The sequence below is a fragment of the Leptonychotes weddellii genome, chromosome 4 (genome assembly GCF_054177405.1).
Source record: "Leptonychotes weddellii isolate Sample4059 chromosome 4, ASM5417740v2, whole genome shotgun sequence".
Lineage (NCBI taxonomy): Eukaryota > Metazoa > Chordata > Mammalia > Carnivora > Phocidae > Leptonychotes > Leptonychotes weddellii.
Genome location: NC_138372.1, coordinates 56,152,230 through 56,172,606, shown reverse-complemented (window position 1 = coordinate 56,172,606; position 20,377 = coordinate 56,152,230). Strand labels below are relative to the sequence as shown.

The following is a 20,377-nucleotide window of genomic DNA, read 5'->3' as shown; positions in this document are numbered from 1 at the left end:
GTTAGCCTGGTGATGGGTATTGAGGAGGGCACATTCTGCATGGAGCACTGGGTGTTACGAACAAACAATGAATCATGGAACACTACATCTAAAACTAATGATGTAATGTATGGGGATTAACATAAGAATAAAAAAAATTAAAAAAAAGAAATATAAGCTGTATACTATATAATGGGATACAGTAGAAATATAAATCACGAAATATGTGAAGATTACATATTTTGGGGGGATGTGAAGATAATTTTGCTGAAATATCTGCTACCACATCAATCTACTTATCCTTTGGTTAGTTGTCTTTTCCTCTCTCTTTGTTTCCTGTATTCCTTTCCAATGGCTGGCATTTGCAAATAGAGAAAATTTATCTTGCAAGGATCTCTCAACATTGTAATTGGGGAGATAAGGTAGGATACTCTGCCATCAACTTATTTGTATTAGTTGTGCCAAGCATCAAACATGAAAAAAATAAATGAATATTCTCATATAGTATATTCTCCACTGCTAAATGGCAGAGTTCAGAAGACAGAAATGAGATTTGGCCCTGAAATATCGGTAGGATTAAATAGATCTAGAGTTGGGCAATGGGCATTCCCTGAGAAAGCAAGATTAGGAAGTTTCACTGAAATGATATTCAACATTCTGTGGTTAGGCCAAGAAAATGTTCTCTTGCATTAGCCTGCATGTGCTAAATCACAGATTGCAATAGCCCTGATAAAGAGAAGTGAGTAAGAGGGACAAGTAGCAAAACTGACCATAATATAGTACCTGCAACTTCTGAGGAAGAGACTTTTCTTGGCTTTTCTAACCAAGGTCAAAGTGAGAGAGTGGTCTCACAAGTTAGGGCACATAAAATGATTTGGAATAAAAGATGTGGGAAATTTTCAGGCAGTTACTGGACAGGTGTATATTTATTTAAAATATTATTTCTATCTCATATGTTCCATTTAAATTTAGTATGTATTTTACATGAAATAAACATCTAATTAAAGGGACTTGTCTTTAGTTTATGCCCTTGAGATTGAGTTTTTCTCTTAGAATCAAGATTTCTTCTAATATTCATGTAACATGAGATAAGAACCTTATGCTTGGAAATAATTTCTGAAAATTTAGCATGAGTGAACAGAATTTGAATGAGCTTTGTGGAAAGAGACATCAGTAGTAATAATTGATTACAGTGGTTCAAGGCAGACTGATTTGAATTATTTTTTTCTTTAAAATGCTGTTCCATTAGACCCGTTACTTAACTGCTCTGAGCCCGACTTTCCTCATATGTTGAATGGTAGAGAGCAGGGGCTAATAGCAGGACTTATTTCACCCTTTGCTTGTGGGAATTAAAATCATGAATATAAAGCATAGCACATTCTTATTAGCTGCTATATTTTAAATATCATTATTATTGTTATAACTCATTTTGTCTGCATTATTTGACTCCATGGGAAACATACTCTTTTTTCTTTTTTGATTCTTGTTAATTTCTAATTACATTTGCAACAGCATACACATAGTAATCTTTCAAAAATATAAATCTAATTTTATTCAACAACTTAAAATCCTCCAATTACTCCCAGTTTGCTTAGGACAAATGGCTGGGATATTTGCCCCTACATTGTTCATAACATACTGTCGTCATCATGAGCACTTACACCATGCTGTATTACAGTTGTCTGTATAATTATCTCTATCTCCAGATGTACTGTACATTCTCTATCTCTAGTATATAACAGAGTGCTTGACATATGTTAGGTGCTCAAAACATAGTTTGCTCAGTTAATAAATACATAAATAAATTGTGGAAACTAGAATCAGAAAAGTATGTCTGGATTCATCTATGGAAAAGTGAAAACTAGAAAGGAACTGGGCAGCATATAAAGCTGCTCTGAGAGTGTCTATGGATTCCCCCAACCTAAAAGTACAAATGATTAGTCCTTTCATATGTCTATTTCCAACCATGAGAAGTATCTCCCCACACCCAAATACTTTGCACCATGCTTGAAAACTGTTCGCTTAAACTGCTTGAAATTTTATATACAGACTTGAGATATCATATATTGCCTAAATTTAGAAAACTGTTAGGATTAATGCTATTATTTTTTAAAGTGATGGTACTTCTAATATAGATGAAACAGTGCAAGGGAGGTACACTTTTTAATTTTTTAAAAAATCTTAATTCCAGTATAATTAACATTGTTAATTATAATTAATTATAATTAACAGTGTTAAGTCAGTTTCAGGTGCACAACATAGTGATTCAACCATTCTACAAATTACGCATTGCTTATAAGTGTACTCTTAATCCCCTTCACTTATTTCACCCATCCACTAAACTCCCCTCTGGTAACCATCAGTTTGTTCTCTATATTAAGAGTCTGTTTCTTGATTTGTCTCTTTTATTCTTTGTTTTGTTTCTTAAATTCTACATACCAGTGAAATCATATGGTATTTGTCTTTCTCTGACTGACTTATTTCACTTAGCATTATGCCTTCTAGATCCATCCATGTTGTAGATGGCAAGATTTCGTTCTTTTTTATGGATGAGTAATTGTGTGTGTGTGTGTGTGTGGTGTTTATACACGCACCACTTTTACTTTATCCATTCATTTATCAGTAGACACTTGGGTTGCTTTCATAATTTGGCTAGGGGTGCATATGTCTTTTCAGATTAGTGGTTTCATACTCTTTGGGTAAATACCCTGTAGTGCGATTACTGGATCACATGGTAATTCTAATTTTAATTTTTTGAGGAACCTCCAAGCTGTTTTCCACAGTGGCTGCACTAGTTTGCATTCCCACCAACAGTGCATGAGGGTTCTTTTTTCTCCACATCTTCACCAACACTTGTTTCTTGTGTTTTTGATTTTAGCCATTCTGACAGGTTTGAGGTGATATTTCATTGTAGTTTTTATTTGCATTTTCCTGATGATAAGTGATGTTGAGCATCTTTTCATGTGTCTGTTGGCCATCTGTATGTCTTTTTTGGAGAAATGTCTGTTCATATCTTCTGCCCATTTTTAATTGGATTATTTGTTTTTTGGGTGTTGAATTTTATAAGTTCTTTAGATATTTTGGATAATGAACCTTTACTGGATATTTCACTTGCAAATATCTTCTCCCATTCAGCAGATTGTCTTTTAGTTTTGTGGATGGTTTCCTTTGCTGTGTAGAAGACTTTTATTTTGATGAAGTCCCAAGAGTTTATTTTTGCTTTTGTTTCCCTTGCCTCAGGAGACAGATTTAGAAAAATGTTTCTATGGCCAATGTTAGAGATATTGCTGCCTATGCTCTCTTCTAAGATGTTTATGGTTGCAGGTCTCACATTTAGGTCTTTAGTTTTCAGTTTATTTTTGTGTCTGGTGTAAGAAAGTGGTCCAGTTTCATTCTTTTACATGTAACTGTCCAATTTTCCCAGCACCATTTGTTGAAGAGGCTGTCTTTTTCCCATTGCATATCCTTTACTGCTTTGTTGAAAATTAATTGACCATATAATTGTGGGCTTATTTCTGAGATATTTATTCTATTCCATTGATCCCTGTGTCTATTTCTGTGTCAGTACTATCCTGTTTTGATTAGTACAACTTTATAGTGTATCTTGAAATCTGAGACTGTGATTCTTCCAGTATTGTTCTTCTTTTTCAAGATTGCTCTGGCTATTTGGGGTCTTCTGTGGTTCCATACAAATTTTAGGGTTGTTTGTTTTAGTTCTGTGAAAAATACTGTTGGTATTTTGATAGGGATTGCATTAAATCCATAAATTAATTTGGGTAGTATGGACATTTTAACAATATTTGTTTCCCCAATCCGTGGGTATGGATTATCTTTCCATTTGTTTGTATCATCTTCAATTTCTTTTGTCAGCATTATACAGTTTTCAGAGTACTGGTCTTTTACCTCCTTAAGTTTATTGCTGGGTATATTATTATTTTTGGTGCAATTGTAAGTGGTATTGTTTTCTTAATTTCTCATTCTATACTGCATTATTAGTGTATAGAATGCAGTGGATTTCTGTATATTGATTTTGTGTCTTGTGACCTTACTGAATTTATTCATCAGTTCTAGTAGTCTTTAATCTAATTTTTGGTGGTCTTTAGGGTTTTCTATATATAATATCATGTTATCTGTGAATAGTGAAAGTTTTACCTCTTTCTTACCAATTTGGAGGGCTTTTATTTAGTTTTCTTGTTTCTTGTTTGATTCAACTATGTTGAATTAAAGTGGTGAGAGTGGCATCCTTGCCTTGTTCCTGATCTTAGGAGGAAATCTGTCAGTTTATCACCATTCAGTATAATGTTAGCTGTGGGTTTTTCTTTTATGGCATTTATTATGTTGAGGTATATTCTCTCTAAACCTACTTTGTTGAGGGTTTTTATCATGAATGGATGTTATATATAAACCTAAATACCTAATGGATCCTTTTCCATCCCTTCACTTCTAACCTGCCTGTGTCTATAGGTCTAAAATGATATAGATGTGAACATATGGATGGGTCTTTTTTATCCATTCTGTCGCCCTGTGTCTTTTGATTGGAGTATTTAGTCCATTTACATTCAAAGTAATTTTTGATAGGTATGTACTTATTGTCATTCTGTTACTTGTTACACTGTTGTTTTTGTAGTTCTTCTCTGTTCCTTTCTTCTCTTCCTCTCTTTTCTTAGTTGGTTGGCTTTCTTAGTGATGTTTCTGGATTCCTTTCTCTTTATTTTTTGCATATCTATTACCAGTTTTTGATTTGTAGTTACCATTAGGTTTATATGTTACATCTTATGCATATAGCAGGGTATGTTAAGTTGATGGTTACTTAAGTTTGAACCCATTCTAAAAGGACTAAATTTGGGATGCCTGGATGGCTCAGTTGGTTAAGTGGATGCCTTCAGCTCGGTCATGATCCCAGGGTTCTGGGATTGAGTCCCGCATCAGGCTCCCTGCTCAGTGGAGAGCCTGCTTCTCCCTCTTCCTCTGCCTGCCTCTCCCTCTTCCTCTGCCTACCTCTCTGCCTACTTGTGCTCTCTCTCTCTCTGCCAAATAAATAAATAAAATCTTAAAAAAAAAAATAAAAGGACTAAATTTTTGCTCCTCCCCACTCCAACTTTTAATGTATATGTTGTCTTACTTTACATCCTTCTATTTTGTGAACCCCTTGACTGATTTTTATAGATGGAGTTAATTTTATTGCTTTTGTGCTTCCTACTTTTCTTACTCCTGCTTATGGTCTTTCCTTTCCACTCAAAGAGTGCCCTTTAACATTTCATATAAGGCTGTTTAGTGGTGATGAATTTAACTTTTGTTTGCCTTTATCTCTCTTTCTATTTTGAATGATAGCCTTCCTGGATAGAGTATTCGTTGTTGCAGATTTTTTTTTCTTTCATGTGACTCTATTCTGGCCTGCAAAATTTTTGCTGAAAAAGTCAGCTAATAGCCTTATGGGATTTCCCTTGTATGTTACTATTTTTTTTCTCTTGCTACTTTTAAAATTCTGTCTTTATTGCTACTTTTTGCCACTTTAATTACTATATATGAACCTCTTTGAGTTGATTTTGTTGGGGGCTGTCTGTGCCTCCTGGATGTGGATTTCTCTTTCCTTCTCCAGATTTGGGAAGTTTTCAGCTATTTCTTCAAATAAATTTTCTACCCCCTTTTCTTTATCTTCTCCTTCTGGGATCCCTATAATGTGAATGTTATTATACTTGTTGGTGTTGCTGAATTCCCTTAGTTTATTTTAATTTTTTATTATTTTTCCCTCTCTCCTGTTCAGCTTGTTGGCTTTCCATTACTCTGTCCTCCAAGTTGCTGATCCTTTCTTCTGCTTCCCCTAATCCAGTATTTCTTCCATGTAGTGTATTTTTAATTTCAGTTACTGAGTTCTTCATTTCTGATTAGTTCTTTTTTTGTTTGTTTTCTATCTCTTTGTTGAGGGTCTCACTGAGGTCCTCCACTCTTTTCTCAAGTCCAGTGAGTATCTTTTATGACCATTACTTTAAATTCTCTATTAAGAATATTGCTTATCTCCATTTCATTTAGCTCTTCTACTGTGATTTGTCCCGTTTTTTCATTTGGGTCATATTCCTTTATCTCCTCATTTCCTCTAACTCTCTGTGTCTATTTCTATGTGTTAGGAAAGTCAGCCACATCTCCTGCTTTTGAAAGTAGAGGCTTTATGAAGAAGAGGTCCTATAGTACCCTCCAGTGCAATGTCCCCTGTTCCCTAGAACTTGGCACTTCCAGAATGTCTCCTATGCGTGTTGTATGTACCCTACTGTTGTGTCTGACCCTCATTTGCCTTCAGTTCAGTTATCTGCAAAGGCTCTGTTTGCCTGTTTGGGGCAGGATTTGGTCCCTGTGCTGTCTGGGCCAGTCTGAGGCCATCTAGGGCTTGAGTTGAGTCAGACCAGGGATTTGCCAGAGCTGTGCGAGCACTGAACTGCAGGGCTCTTTCCCTGTGTTGTCCCCTGAGAAGCTTCCATTGGTGAGTGGAGCCTGCAGTCAGACCAGATGTCTGCTCCCAGCCCACTGCTGAGGATGTAGTCGAACTGGTGTGTGTGGTTTTCTTCCCCTCTCCCTGAGGCAGGAGTCACTTTAAGGTAGTGCTAACCCCTGTCAGGTTTGCTTACCACAGTTGTGGCACTGCTTTGAGTACTCTTGCCAAGGGTGTGTTGGATATAGAGGGTCTGCAGGAGAGTGTGGGGGTGAAATATACAGTGTTAGCAAGGTCCCAGCTAGTCTGCTTTGGGAGGGGACCTACAGCCACCTCAGAAAATTCCTTCAGGGGTGGGTCTGCAGAAGAGTGCCGGGGCAGAACACACTGTTAGCAAGCTAGGTGGAAAGTGTTCAGGCTGCACTGGTTCTGACAAGTGTCCCTGTATCCAGAGTGTGGAGTGGGAAAGGGAAATGGTGGCATCCCTCCCTTGCTTGTATTGCCCTGCATGTCAGTTTGGCTCCCAAGCACATCTGTTCCCTTCCTACCCTCTTCTATGTAGCCACTTCTCTACATTTAGCTGTAGAGAGTTTGTTCTGCCAATCTTTAGGTTGTTTTCTGGGTTATTTATATTAATACGGGTGTTTTCTTGATGTGCATGGGATGAGGTGAACCTAGGATCCTCTTACTTCACCATCTTCCCCAGAAGTCTCAGGGAGGTACATTTTTATTCTTAGAATGAAATGTTATGATCAGGTTGGAAGCCTATTAAATCTAAGTAAGGGCAGCTATATTGAGGTAATAGGGAGGATTATTGGCTGCATCAGGGGGATGTAAAAAAGATAAAATAATGGAAAAAATAGGAAACACTTAATGAATGTGTAGTATATGTAAAGTACTATATTACATACTTCAGTCCACTTTATATCATTTAATACAGCAGAGCTTTTAAATTTGTCCTGTATTTTCTATTTTATAGATGAAGCATTAAGAATTTAAACTTGGTTGAGAGGTTAGGATATGTATCCAATGACAGACAGTTGTTATGTGTTGGATATTTGTGGTTAGTTGTAGAGAAATGAAACTGTGTGTGGAAATTTGCAAATGTCAAGCTCTGTTGTTTAACATATCCCAAATTCTGTGTTCTTCTTATTTTTCTTCCTATAATATTTTCTTAAGAGCCCTAGTCTTTTTAGTAGGGAATTGTGTTTGGAGACCAGTATCTGGGAATTGGATGTGTTCATTGCTACTAGAGTGTCATGGTTCCTAGGCCATTTTGGCAGACTGGATATAAAATGGTTTATTTTTTATATCATGAATTCATGTTGATACCTTTAATGCTAATCCAACACAGGTGGTTCTGCACTGCCTTTCTTCATTCTACATTGTACTTCACTTCTACCATGTGAATTTTTGTTGCCAACATTATCAATAATTTTACTCATTAGCTTAATTCTAATAGACACAAAATAGTTTAGAATTGCTATACATAAACTACTATCAACTGCATATTTAATAAAGTTAAAATTTGTTTTTTTGTTTTTAGGTTGGAGATATGTATTTAAAATAATTGTTGAATAGATACTTAGTGTTATCATAGTGTATTATTAGTTCCTTTTCTAATGACTTTATTTCTTTTTAATTTTTAAAATATCTATTTTCATCTTCTTTTTCTCTTAGGGCATTTTCTGTTCTGTTCATTATGCTCCTTCCAGTTTAACATTTATTTCTAAAATGAGTTTTAAAATTCTGGTTCTTTTCTGAGTCCCATCATTGCATTTCTAAACTTATCTACTTCTAGTTCATGTGGTCTTGTATGCCTTTTATCATTTTCTTGATACCTTTTAGTTCATTTTTTTAAAATAAGACTTTATTTTAGAGCAGTTTAAATTATTCATCAATATTAAATAGTACGTATAGAGATTTCTAATATACTCCCAGCCTCTACCCATTTATAGCCTCTCCCATTACAAACATTCCCCACCAGAGTGGTACTTTTGTTAAAGTTGATGAACTTACATTGACATAGTGATTACCCAAAGTCTATAGTTTATATTATAATACACTCTTAGTGTTATGTATTCTATGGGTTGGACACATGTATAATGGCATGTATCATCATTATTGACTTATATAGTACATTTTTTCTGCCTCCAAAAGTCCTCTGTACTCTGCCTATTTATTCCTCTTCCCATTTCTAACCCCTGGCAACCACTAATTTTTTATTGTCTCCATAGTTTTACCTATTCCAGAATATCTATAGTTGCAATCATACACTATGTAGATATTTCAAATTGACTTCTTTCACTTAGTGACATGCATTTAAGGTTTCTCCATGTATTTTCATTACTTAATAAACTCATTTGTTTTTAGAACTGAATAATATTCCATTGTCTGGATATACCTCTTTCTTTATCCAGTCCCCTTCTGGAGAACATCTTGGTTACTTCCAATTTTGACAACTATGAATAAAGCTGCTATAAACATCCATGTGCAGGTTTTTGTGTGGACCTAAGTTTTCAACACCTTTGGATAAATACCAAGGAGCATGATTGCAGGATTGTATACTAGGGGTTTGTTTAGTTTTATAAGAAACTGCCAAACTGTTTTCCAAAGTGGCTGTACCATTTTGAATACCCACCAGCAACGAATGAGAATTTCTGATGCCTCACTTCCTCTCCATCATTTGGTGTTATCATTGTTACAGATTTTGGCTATTCTAATAGATGTGTAGTGGTATCTTCTTGTTATTTTAATTTGCATTTTACTGATTTGTATATGATGTAGAACATTTTTTCATATGTTTATTTTCCATCTGTATACCTTCTTTGGTGAGGTATCTCTTAACATATCTGGCCCTTTTTAAAACTACATTCTTATTGTTGAATTTTAAGAATTCGTTGCTAATTTTGGAAACAGTCCTTTATCAGGTATGTCTTTTGCAAATAGTTTCTCCTAGTCTGTAGCTTGTCTTCTCATTCTCTTTGTCTTTTGCAGAGCAGAAGTTTTTAACAAGCTTATCAATTTATTCTTTCATGGATTGTGTCTTTGGTGTCTTAGCTAAAAAGGCATTGCCATACCCAAGGTCATCTAGGTTTTCTCCAATGTTATATCTAGTAAGAGTTTTATGGTTTTGCATTTTACATTCAGGTTATAGATCCATTTTGAGTTATATTCCTCAAAACTTCAAATAAGGTTTGTACTAGATTCATTTATTTATTTTTTGCAAACGGATGTTCCAGCATCATTTCTTAAAAAGGCTGTCTTTGTTCCATTGTATTGCCTTTGCTCCTTTGTCAAAGATTAGATGACTGTATTTATGTATGTCTATTTCTGAGCACTCTATTCTGTTCCATTGATTTATTTATCTGTTCTTTTCCTGTCTTGATTACTGTAGCTTTATAGTAGTCTTGAAATTGGATAGTGTTGGTCCTTTAATTTTGTTCTTCAACATTGTGTTACTGAGTCTGGGTTTTCTGCCTGTCAGTGGAAACTTTAGAATCAGTTTTTAGATATCCACAAAATAATCTTCTGGGATTTTGATTGAGTTTGCATTGAATCTATAGATAAGTTAGGATGAACTGAAATCTTGACAATAGTGAATTTTCCTATGTATGAAACATTAAATCTCTCATTTATTTATTTTCTTCTTTGATTTTGTTCATCAGAAGATTGTATGTAGTTTTCCTCAAATAGATCTTGTACATATTTGTTAGATTTGAACTGAAATATTTCATTTTCATGTGTGCTAATGTATAATATTTTGCTTTACTTTTTCATTGTTGGTATATCAGAAGGTGAATGAGTTTTGTGCATTAAGCTTATATCTTTCAACCTTGCTATAATTGCTTGTTAGTGTCAGGAGGGTGTTTTTTTGTTTTTGTTTGTTTGTTTTGTCAATTCTTTCAGGTTTTCTACATAGGCCATCATTTGGAAACAGAGGCACTTTTTTCCTTCTTCCTCAATCTGTATACCTTCAATTTTCTTTTCTTGTCTTGTTGCATTAGCTAGAACTTCCAGTACAAATGTTGAAAAGGAGTGGTGAGAGGACATCCTTGCCTTAGACTTCATCTTAGTGGGAAAACTTCTAGTTTTGTAGTTTTAAGTATGATATTAGCTATAAAGTAGATATTGTTTATTTTTTTTAAAGATTTTGTTTGTTTATTTGACAGAGAGAGAGACAGGAGAGAGGGAACACAAGCAGGGGGAGTGGGAGAGGGAGAAGCAGGCTTCTCACTGAGCGGGGAGCCTGATGTGGGGCTTGATCCCAGGACCCTGGGATCATGACCTGAGACAAAGGCAGATGCTTAATGACTGAGCCACCCAGGCGCCCGGTAGATATTGTTTATTAAGTTGAGGGAGTTCTTCTTTATTCCTAGTTTTCTGTGAATTTTTAGCCTGAAGAGGTGTTGAATTTTGTTCAATGTTTTTTCTGCATCTGTTGATTAGGGTCATATAATTTTTCTTTTCCCTTCCTTCCCCTTCCCTTCCTTTCCTTTTCCCTGTTCCCTTCCTCTTCCTCTTTCTTTCTATTAATTTGATGATAAAAAATGAAAAAGAAGACATTGCTGCAGGCCCACAGACATTCAAGAGTTACAACGAACAACTTTATGCCAAATAATTTGGGTGAAGTGGACAAATTTCTTGATGAAATACAATTTTCACATTGACACAAGAAGAAATAAAAATGCTGAATAGTCCTATATACATTAAAGAAATTGAATACATGATTAAAGTTCTTGCCCAAAAGAGACTTTAGTTCTAGGTAACTGTACTGGTGAATTACTGTGTACATTTAAAGAATATTATATACCATCTTATGCAAGTTTTCTAGAGAGTTAAAGACAATACTTTCCATGATGTTTTGAGAGGTCAATATAGCATTAATACCAAAACCTGACAAGGACATTACAAGAAAGGTAATGGTAGGCCATTCTTGTGAATATACATGTAAAAATCTTAAATGAAATATTAGAAAATCATATCTAGTGATATATAGAAGATAATACTCTATAGCCAACATAGGTTTATTCCTAGAATACAAAATTAGTTTAACAGTAGAAAATTAATCACATTAACAGAATATGGGGGAACACCTCAGGCATTCCTCACTTTGCCCAGCATTATGTTAACTGAAATTTGCACATATTTTTAACAGATAACCTTATTTGAACAAATTATTTTGCAAGGTTCCAAGGTAACTGAGATTTGATCTCATTTGAACTCATATCACTTGTGATAGTCAGAATTCCAAGATGGCTTATATGACATTTGCTCCCTGGTGTTACTCCCATGATTATGTCATATTATCTGGCAAAAGGTATTTTACAGATGTCCTTAAGGTTTCTTACTAATCAGTTGGCTTTAATATAGATTATATAAGTGGGTCTAACCTAATCAAATGAGCACTTTAGAAACAGTTTTCTCTGGCTAGTAGTGGAACAGGGTATCAGAGAAAGTTGAAGCACAAAAAGGATTTGATGCACTGTTGCTGGTTTGAATACAGAGATCACATGCAAAGGACCTGGGAGTAACCTTTATTAGCTAGGAGTGACCCTTCACCAATAATCAGCAAGAAAATGGTGACTTCAGTCCTATGTAAGAAATTGGGTTCCATCAACTACCTGAATCAGCTTAGAAGCAGACTTTTTTCCTTAAGTGTCCTGAAAAGAGCCCAGACCAGCCACTAAGTTGTGGAATTTATTACTTAGCAATATAAAATAATATATGATAGAATTGTACAAAGTGAGGCTATAGCTCTGGTATGCATTAGGTTTCATTTACATAGTACATTGTAAAATGAGGACTGCCTGTATACAAATCTTCTCAATGTTTGCACAAGAATCAGTTGATCAAATTCAACACTCATTTAAGGTGAGAAGGACACTTCCTTAATCTAATAATAGGTATCTTTTAACACATTTGTTAGCACTTAATAGTGAAATATTGGAATTATTCCCCCTGAGATCAGGAACAAAAAAGGATGTCAACTGTTAGCATTTTCATTTAACATTGTGATGGTGGACATGTTTTTCTTAACATGTAATGGTGAAACAAAGTGACAAAAAAAGGAAGTTAAAAGATTAGGAAGGAACAAATAAAATTTTAATTTCCTACAGATGTCATGTTTGTGAATGTGCAAGCTAGTAAAGTCATAATACAAAAATCAATGGTACTTATATAAACACAATAAAAATTTGAAAATGAAATTAAAGATACCATTTATAATAGTATAAAAAGCCACAATTTGTTCATTTGCTCTTCAAGAGGCAGACACAAAAACAAGATACGTACAAGAAATTTATTTGGAGAAATATCTTAAAAGGAGTAGGAATGGATGAGAATAGATATGAACCTGACACCCAGGAATGGAAAGAGAGAAGGGGCTGGATAGGAAGCAATTCAGCAACACAACTCTGAAAAAAGTCTAAGCCAGACCAGTGGGGAATCCCTGAATAGAAGGTAAATATTAGAGGAATTGTGTATGAGGCAGAAATTGGCCAGCACTATTACAATACCCTGATGTTCTCAGGCATTGACTGGGATAGCCTTGCAGAAAAAGTCTTAGCGGAACCAAAGAAGTGGAACCTTGGGCTGTCAGTCAGTTGTGCTCCCCATAGTGCATTCTCTTCAAGGAGATGTGAGCACTGTACTTCCATGGCTATACTTTTTTATTTTATTTTTTTCTTCCATGGCTATCTTAGATCATATACTAAGGATACATGTAAGGAAAGATATGAATTACCTCTAAAAAGAAAACTACCAAGCATTAATGATAGAACAAGATCAAAATAAATATAAGGATATATCATTTTCATTGTATTGAATGAATCAATGTAGTAAAGATGTCAGTTCTTTCCTAATTGATCTATATTTACAGTGTATTCCTAATGAAAATTCTAGGAGTTTTTCTTCAAGAACACATACTTTGAAAAATTATATTATGTTGGTACTTCAGTTTTCCTCTACTCATTCTCAAAATCCCACTAAACCTGATATTAAGAAGACTTAGAAAGGTAGAGGTTAAGAGGCAAAGAGAAAGAGAACAACAAAATTTTGAAAACTAGAAAGCAGGTGGGTGTCTGTAATAACTTTGCAGACCTTAGAAACCTTTAGCTTAGAGATCTTGAAACTATGGCCTGCAGGATGATTGCCTGTTTTTATAAATAAATTTTATTGGGGCACAGCCACACCCATTCCTTTATGCATTGGCTATCATCGTTTGGTGCTACAATGATAAAACTAAGTAGTTGGGAAAGATCATACTGCTCAGGAATCTAAGATATTCACTATCTAACTCTTTAAGAAAAAGTTTGCCAACCTCTGCTATATAGCCTATCCTGATAGGAGCCTGAGAGTAAGGCTGATTCATACTGCAGAACCCAGAAATTAGTGGGAATTAAAGATGCTAAGAACCTCTATAAGTGGAGGCATAAGTGATGCTGCAAATAAGAGCATTTATTGAATCTCAGTTTTAGAATCAATTAAATTCTTCTACCCAAATCCTGAACTGCTGGGCAGCTGACACTCTCTTCTCCATTTAGTCCCTCCTCTCCACTTGTTCTCTAGAGAGATTAAATTAAGAAATCCTTATCCTAGGGGCCAGGGAGTACTTATGGTGGGGCTGTATTGTAACAATATTGTAGGAATTTGTTAAAATTTTGTAAGATGTTGCCTTCTCTACCAAATAGTAATAAGGCTTTTACCCTCCAATAAGGAGATTAGATACTTCTTTCGGGAGAAACTCCATGTCAAGAGAAAAGCTTGACAGTTGGGACTCTTCCAGTTAACAACAATCCGATGCCCCACATAAAAGGTTAGTTGAGAGCTTGTTTGGAGGTTCTAGCAGGGGAACACAGACAGCTACTCATACACCCTTGACTGAAAAATGGTCCTCCTCTATTGGAGAAAATCATCCTCCACCATGCATATAGCTTTGGGAGGGATGCACATGGAGCAGTATGGGAGGAAGGGGACACCTGCCTAGCCAGCTAGATCAGTTGAATGAACCCTGGGTGATAAATGGGGTGACAGATGCCACAGCCAAATCAAACCACAAAAGACTCCAAATAGCCAAAACAATCTTTAAAAACAGAGCTGGAAGTATCACAATCCAGATTTTGAGTCATACTACAAAGCTAATGTAATCAAGACAGTATGGAACTGGCACAAATTAGACACATAGATCAATGGAACAGAATAGAAAGCCCAGAAATGAACCTGCGATTATATGGTCAATTAATCTTCAACAAAAGAGGCAAGAATATGCAATGGGAAAAAGTCTCTTCAACCAATGGTGGGAATACTGGACACCTACATGCAAAAGAATGAAACTGGACCATGTTCTTACACCATACACAAAAATAAACTGAGAATGGCTTAAAGACCTAAATGTGACACCTGCAACCATAAAAATCCTAGAAGAGAGCTCAGGTAGTAATGTCTCTAACATTGGCCATAACAACATTTTTCTAGATATGTCTCCTGAGGCACGAGAAACAAAAGCAAAAATAAGCTATTGAGACCACATCAAAATAAAAATCTACACAGCAAAGGAAACAATCAACAAAACTAAAAGACGATCTACTGAATGGGAGAAGATAATTACAAATGACATATCTGGTAAAGGTTTACTATCCAAAATATATAAAGAAATTGTAGGGTGCCTGGGTGGCTCATTTGGTTAAGCATTTGACTGGCTCAGGTCATGATCTCAGGGTCCTGGGATCAAGCCTGAAGTGGGGCTCTGTGCTCGGTAAGGAGTCTGCTTCCCACTCTCCCTCTGCCCCTCCCCCTGCTTGTGCATGTTTGCTCTCTCTCTCTCTCAAATAAGTAAATAAAATATTTTTTTAAAAAAAGAATTTCTAAAACTCAACACCCAAAATAAAAATAATACAATTAAAAATGTGCAGAAGATATGAACGGTCATTTCTCCAAAGAAGACATATGCGTGGCGCATGAAAAGATGCTCAACATCACTCATCATCAGGGAAATGCAAATCAAAAGTGCAATGAGATTTCATCTCAAACCTATCAGAATGGCTAAATTCAAATAGAAATGTTGTTGGTGAGGATGTGGAGAAAAAGGAACTGTCATGCACTGTTGGTGTAAATGCAAACTGGTACAGCCACTCTAGAAAACAGTATGGAGGTTCCTCAAAAATTTAAAAGTAGAACTACCCTACAATCCAGCAATTTCATTATGAGGTATTTACCCAATATATACAATGGAATATTACTCAGCCATCAGAAAGGATAAATACCCACCATTTGCATCAACATGGATAGAACTGGAGGGGATTATGCTAAGTGAAATAAGTCAAGCAGAGAAAGACAATTATCATATGGTTTCACTCATATGTGGAACATAAGGAGTAGCATGGAGGACCACAGGGGAAGGGAGGGAAAACTGAATGGGAAGAAATCAGAGAGGGAGACAAACCATGAGAGACTCTGGACTCTGGGAATCAAGCTGAGGGTTAGAGAAGGGAGGGGGCTCGGGATGGGGTAACCAGTTGATGGGTATTAAGGAGGGCACGTGTGGTGATGAGCACTGGGTATTATACGCAACTAATGAATCATTGAACACTACATCAAAGACTAATGATGTACTCTATGCTGGCTATTGAACATAATAATAAAAAAAGGAATACAAAAATACTAATTCAAAGGGGTGTATGCAACCCAATATTTATAGCAGCATTATCTGCAATGGCCAAACTATGGAAACAGCCTAAGTGTCCGTCAACAGATGAATGGATAAGAAAGATATGGTATATATATCTGCCATAAAAATGAATTAAATCTTGCCATTTGCAATGACATGGATGGAGCTAGAGAGTAAGTCAGTCAAAGAAAGACAAATAGGATTTCACTCATATGCATGGGGTCATATCAGGTTCCTGATGGTTGCTTGATTTGGTGGGAAACACAGCTGTCTATCTGGAGATAATGTGATCAGTGCTCTATGAAATTTTTAAGATGTTATTTCATTCTCCTATATCTTTTTATCTATAAATAATACTCCAATTTCATCCTTTCTATCAGCCAGTATCTGTATACACCTGTTTTTCTGTATAGTGGGTTTTTCAGGCTACTAGCTTACTTACTATCTATACTTAACACATCTTATGAATTTTGCCTATGTCTCACACTTGCTTATTCAGTATCTATACTTGGTGTATTATGAGCTTTCTTTCATCCAGGGACAAGGTAAGTCCAAGAAAGCAATTTTCTTCCTCTGACAATTTGTAGAGTGAGGAAAATAGTGATGTCAGTGGTTATTAATAATTCACCTTTATCCTGGAGGTGCATTCCATTTGATCCTAGATTTTGGGGACATTTCCCTGTGTAATACCCATCCTGATGAGACCTTACACTCTCCTCTGCTTGTATACTCAAGGCTATCCATAATACCAAAGGTCAAGATTATCTGAGTGAAGTAATTGTCCTAAGGTTGAAAGCTGGATTCAGAGACCCTGCTTATCTCTTTGACCTGCTGCTTTAATAGGAATATACATATTTGTCCTTACCCATGCATTATACTTTATCCATATTTTTTTCATGTTTTTAGCATGAAGATTGGTCAGGGTATTTAGTCAGTCACACTTTAGGCAATTAAACTTTTACCTTGGGTTTTCATGAAGTGGGACATGATTAAAGTTGATTAAAGAAATTGATCTAGGGTTCTGAATTAAGGTATATGTTTATGAGAAAGAGAATAGCCACATTTTTATGTCTTTACACTCCAGTTAAAAATGCTCTTAGCAAACATCTGTTTTTATATATTATATATATGTTTCTTAATAATATTAAAAATAAACTCACACAAATAACAAATTATTGATCATTCTACAATGCTAACCAACTATTGTGAAATATTGTATAGTGGATAAGGTTCAAGAATAAAAAATTACATAGGGGCCCCTGGGTGGCTCGAGTTGGTTAAACATCTGACTCTTAATTTCATCTCAGGTCATGAACCCTGAATCTTACCCTAACCTGAACTGACTCTTTTGATATTTAAACCAGTTTGAGCTTTAAGAAGAAGTGGATACTATAAAGAATAGACTTCAAAGTGTGAAAGCTATATATTGAGGTAGAGAAGAGAGAGTCATGAAGGAGAACCTTTTATCCTGGGTGAGGATGTTGGTAATCATTTTTATATAGTTAAGAAAGAGTTGGTTAAACTGTTTATTTATATTATACATCAGCTTTTGCCTACAGAAGTATGAAGTTAGGGAGATTATTAGGAAAAATGCCAGATGTTGATGTATTTTGATTACTTCACTTATGGTCTCTAGTAGATTATTTTAGGAAGGACACATAATTAGCTTGAAATGGGTATGAATGAAAGCAGTGAGAAGAGAAGATATGACTTTGCTAAAAAGGGCAAATCTATAATGATTTATAAATTATAACTGATTATAATTCAGTTTGATGAAATGTTTGTTAATTTGGGAGTCTGTGAAGTAGAAAAGATGATTTATATACCCCAAAGTAAAGTTAGGATTTGGAAAGATGGAAAGGTAAGCTACTAGAAAAAATTAATACTTACTATTAAGTATTCTCTGCCTGACGTAAGGGATCGTAAGCGTCACAAAGAAGAGAAAGCCTCTGATTCAGTGATAGGACCATAAAGAAGTATTAGTGGAAGCCCAGTAAGAGCCCAAATGAAGATATAAGTCACTAAGCTGAGTCCTGTAGGGAGGGCAGAGCATAATGTCTTCATGCTGGGAGAAAGATTTTTTAAATATTTTTACTTTTAAAAGGTTTGCCTGTTTTATGGGGTGGCCAGTAAAAATACAGATTGCTTACTAAGTGTTTAGAGGAACTGAGTGGCCAGATAAATCTAAAGCTTCTCTAAAAATGATGATTTTCTTAAGCCCTTTGGAACATTCATTCATTCAGCCCTATTCTATATTCTCAGGACATAGTCTTCTGCTACAGAAACATTTTCCAGACGGACATCCTTACAACTGTTCTACTCAGGGAGGGAATAGTATATACAAGGGAATGACTCCAAGAAAGTCCAATGAAGTGCTCATAGGTTCACTGACCAGACAACTCACTCTACTGCCCAGGCGGGAAGTTCCATCTATTTTTGTTTGGCAGGATGTGATATGTGTTGTGTTCCAGTGTACACTTTGTATATCTCTGTAGTCATTCTGCTTTTTAATCTACATTTATGTATTCATAGGTAGGCTGGGGATGGATAATTCATATTTATCCAGGTTTCTTGAATGAGGAATTACCATAGATCCTGAATTTAAACCTACATTTAGGTGTATTTTTGGATTCTCTCCTTTTGACATAGGGCCACATATGCTTCACCTAGAAATTGCCAATTTTAGGGCACCTGGGTGGCTCAGATGGTTAAGCGTCTGCCTTTGGCTTAGAAATTGCCAATTTTGCAGATGTATGTATGAGACGGAAAGTGATATTGATGTTGATATCCAAAGAGATAAATTTTAATAGACATTTTTGTTGTATCAGTAATATCTATTTAACCCCTTATTGTTGTGAGGTGTAGGATAAAGCAAACACCCAGATTTACGGATTGGACCAGATTGTTGTGAGCCAGTCAGAAAAAATTTATGTCTCTTGCCAGAAGGATTGGGAGGTTTACACTAGCCAGTTTATACCAGTTCCCTGGTCATGGGGATTAATTTGGGTTTGGTTCAAGTGAGCATGAGGTACAGGGTTTGGTTTGATTTGGTAATCATGTATCATCTATTTTCCTTCTTCTGAATTATTGCTATACTCATTTTTTACCCATTTTTGCAACATAGGAGATGCCTGCTTGAGGGGAGAATTGACATATGGGAAAAGAGTGAGCCAGAGACCCTCTGAGGAATGGGACTTAGCCCCAAACAAACCATGCCTGTAATCCTACCCGTGGATCTTTCAGTTTTGGGAAGCAATAACTTCTCATTTTTATTTAAGCTACCTTAACTTTGGGGTTTTCTGTTTCTTGAAGGCAAAAGCTATTAATTGATAAGTATGTTTATTAGGAGTATATTTGTTGAATTATTGAATAGTAAACAAATTATCTGCAGGGGCTTAATTCAGTTATAACTGCTATAAAATTAGCAAAATATTTCAAGTATAGCTATCATATATAATTTCATTATTTTACTTTATTTTTTTAAAGATATTTATTTATTTAAGAGAGAGAGCACAAACTGGGGGTGAGAACAGAGGGAGAGGGAAAAGCAGACTCCCCACTTAGCAAGGCACCCCAAATCCGGGCTTGATCCCAGGACCCTGAGATCATGACCTGAGCTGAAGTCAGACGCTTAACTGACTGAATTACCCAGGCACTTCTACTTTATTTGTAAGGATTGTAAGTTAAATTGTAAGTTAGAATAAACTTTACTACTTGTACAGTATTTTAGCTAGTGATTATAGCCATTGTCACCTATTCAATGTTGAAATTACTGAAACACTAAAAATAAATGAAGTTAATTTCTGTTGCCCAATTTTGAGCAAATTTTTCTTGAGAAAGGCATTTTGTTACCTTAATTCACTTGAAAGTAGAATGCTTATTTTGTTAAATCTGTATCATGTATATTTTATTTGTATATCAAATATGTATGCACTTTTATTAAATTTTTAAGATTCTTGATACTTTTACTTTATTTTCTGGACATTATGTTGGATATTGGAAAGCTCTTCTGAAATGACTAACATTTTGACATAAAATCATTATTTCTACTATGATGGCCCTGTAGCAACTTATTATGAAATATCAAATTATCTGGGTTTAAGTAATACCTTAAAACTTTTATTTATCATCAGTTATTTTAGAATTTTTGATGATTGATCAAAAAATGAGTATATCAAAAAGGAAAAGGTCTTATATAGAGAGTTTAAAATTGTTTTCTTTTTATTTATACTTTAAGAAACATGGAGAGGTGCCTGGGTGTTTTAGTCCGTTGAGCTTCAGACTCTTGGTTTTGGCTCAGGTCATGA

At 35.4% G+C, this 20,377-nt stretch overlaps 1 protein-coding gene across 1 annotated transcript in view; it reads left to right on the top strand.

Annotated features, from left to right (window-relative positions):
* LRRIQ3 (leucine rich repeats and IQ motif containing 3) overlaps positions 1–20,377 on the top strand; it is a 161,392-nt gene that overhangs the window by 51,413 nt on the left and 89,602 nt on the right. The gene's annotated exons all lie outside the window — the stretch shown is intronic.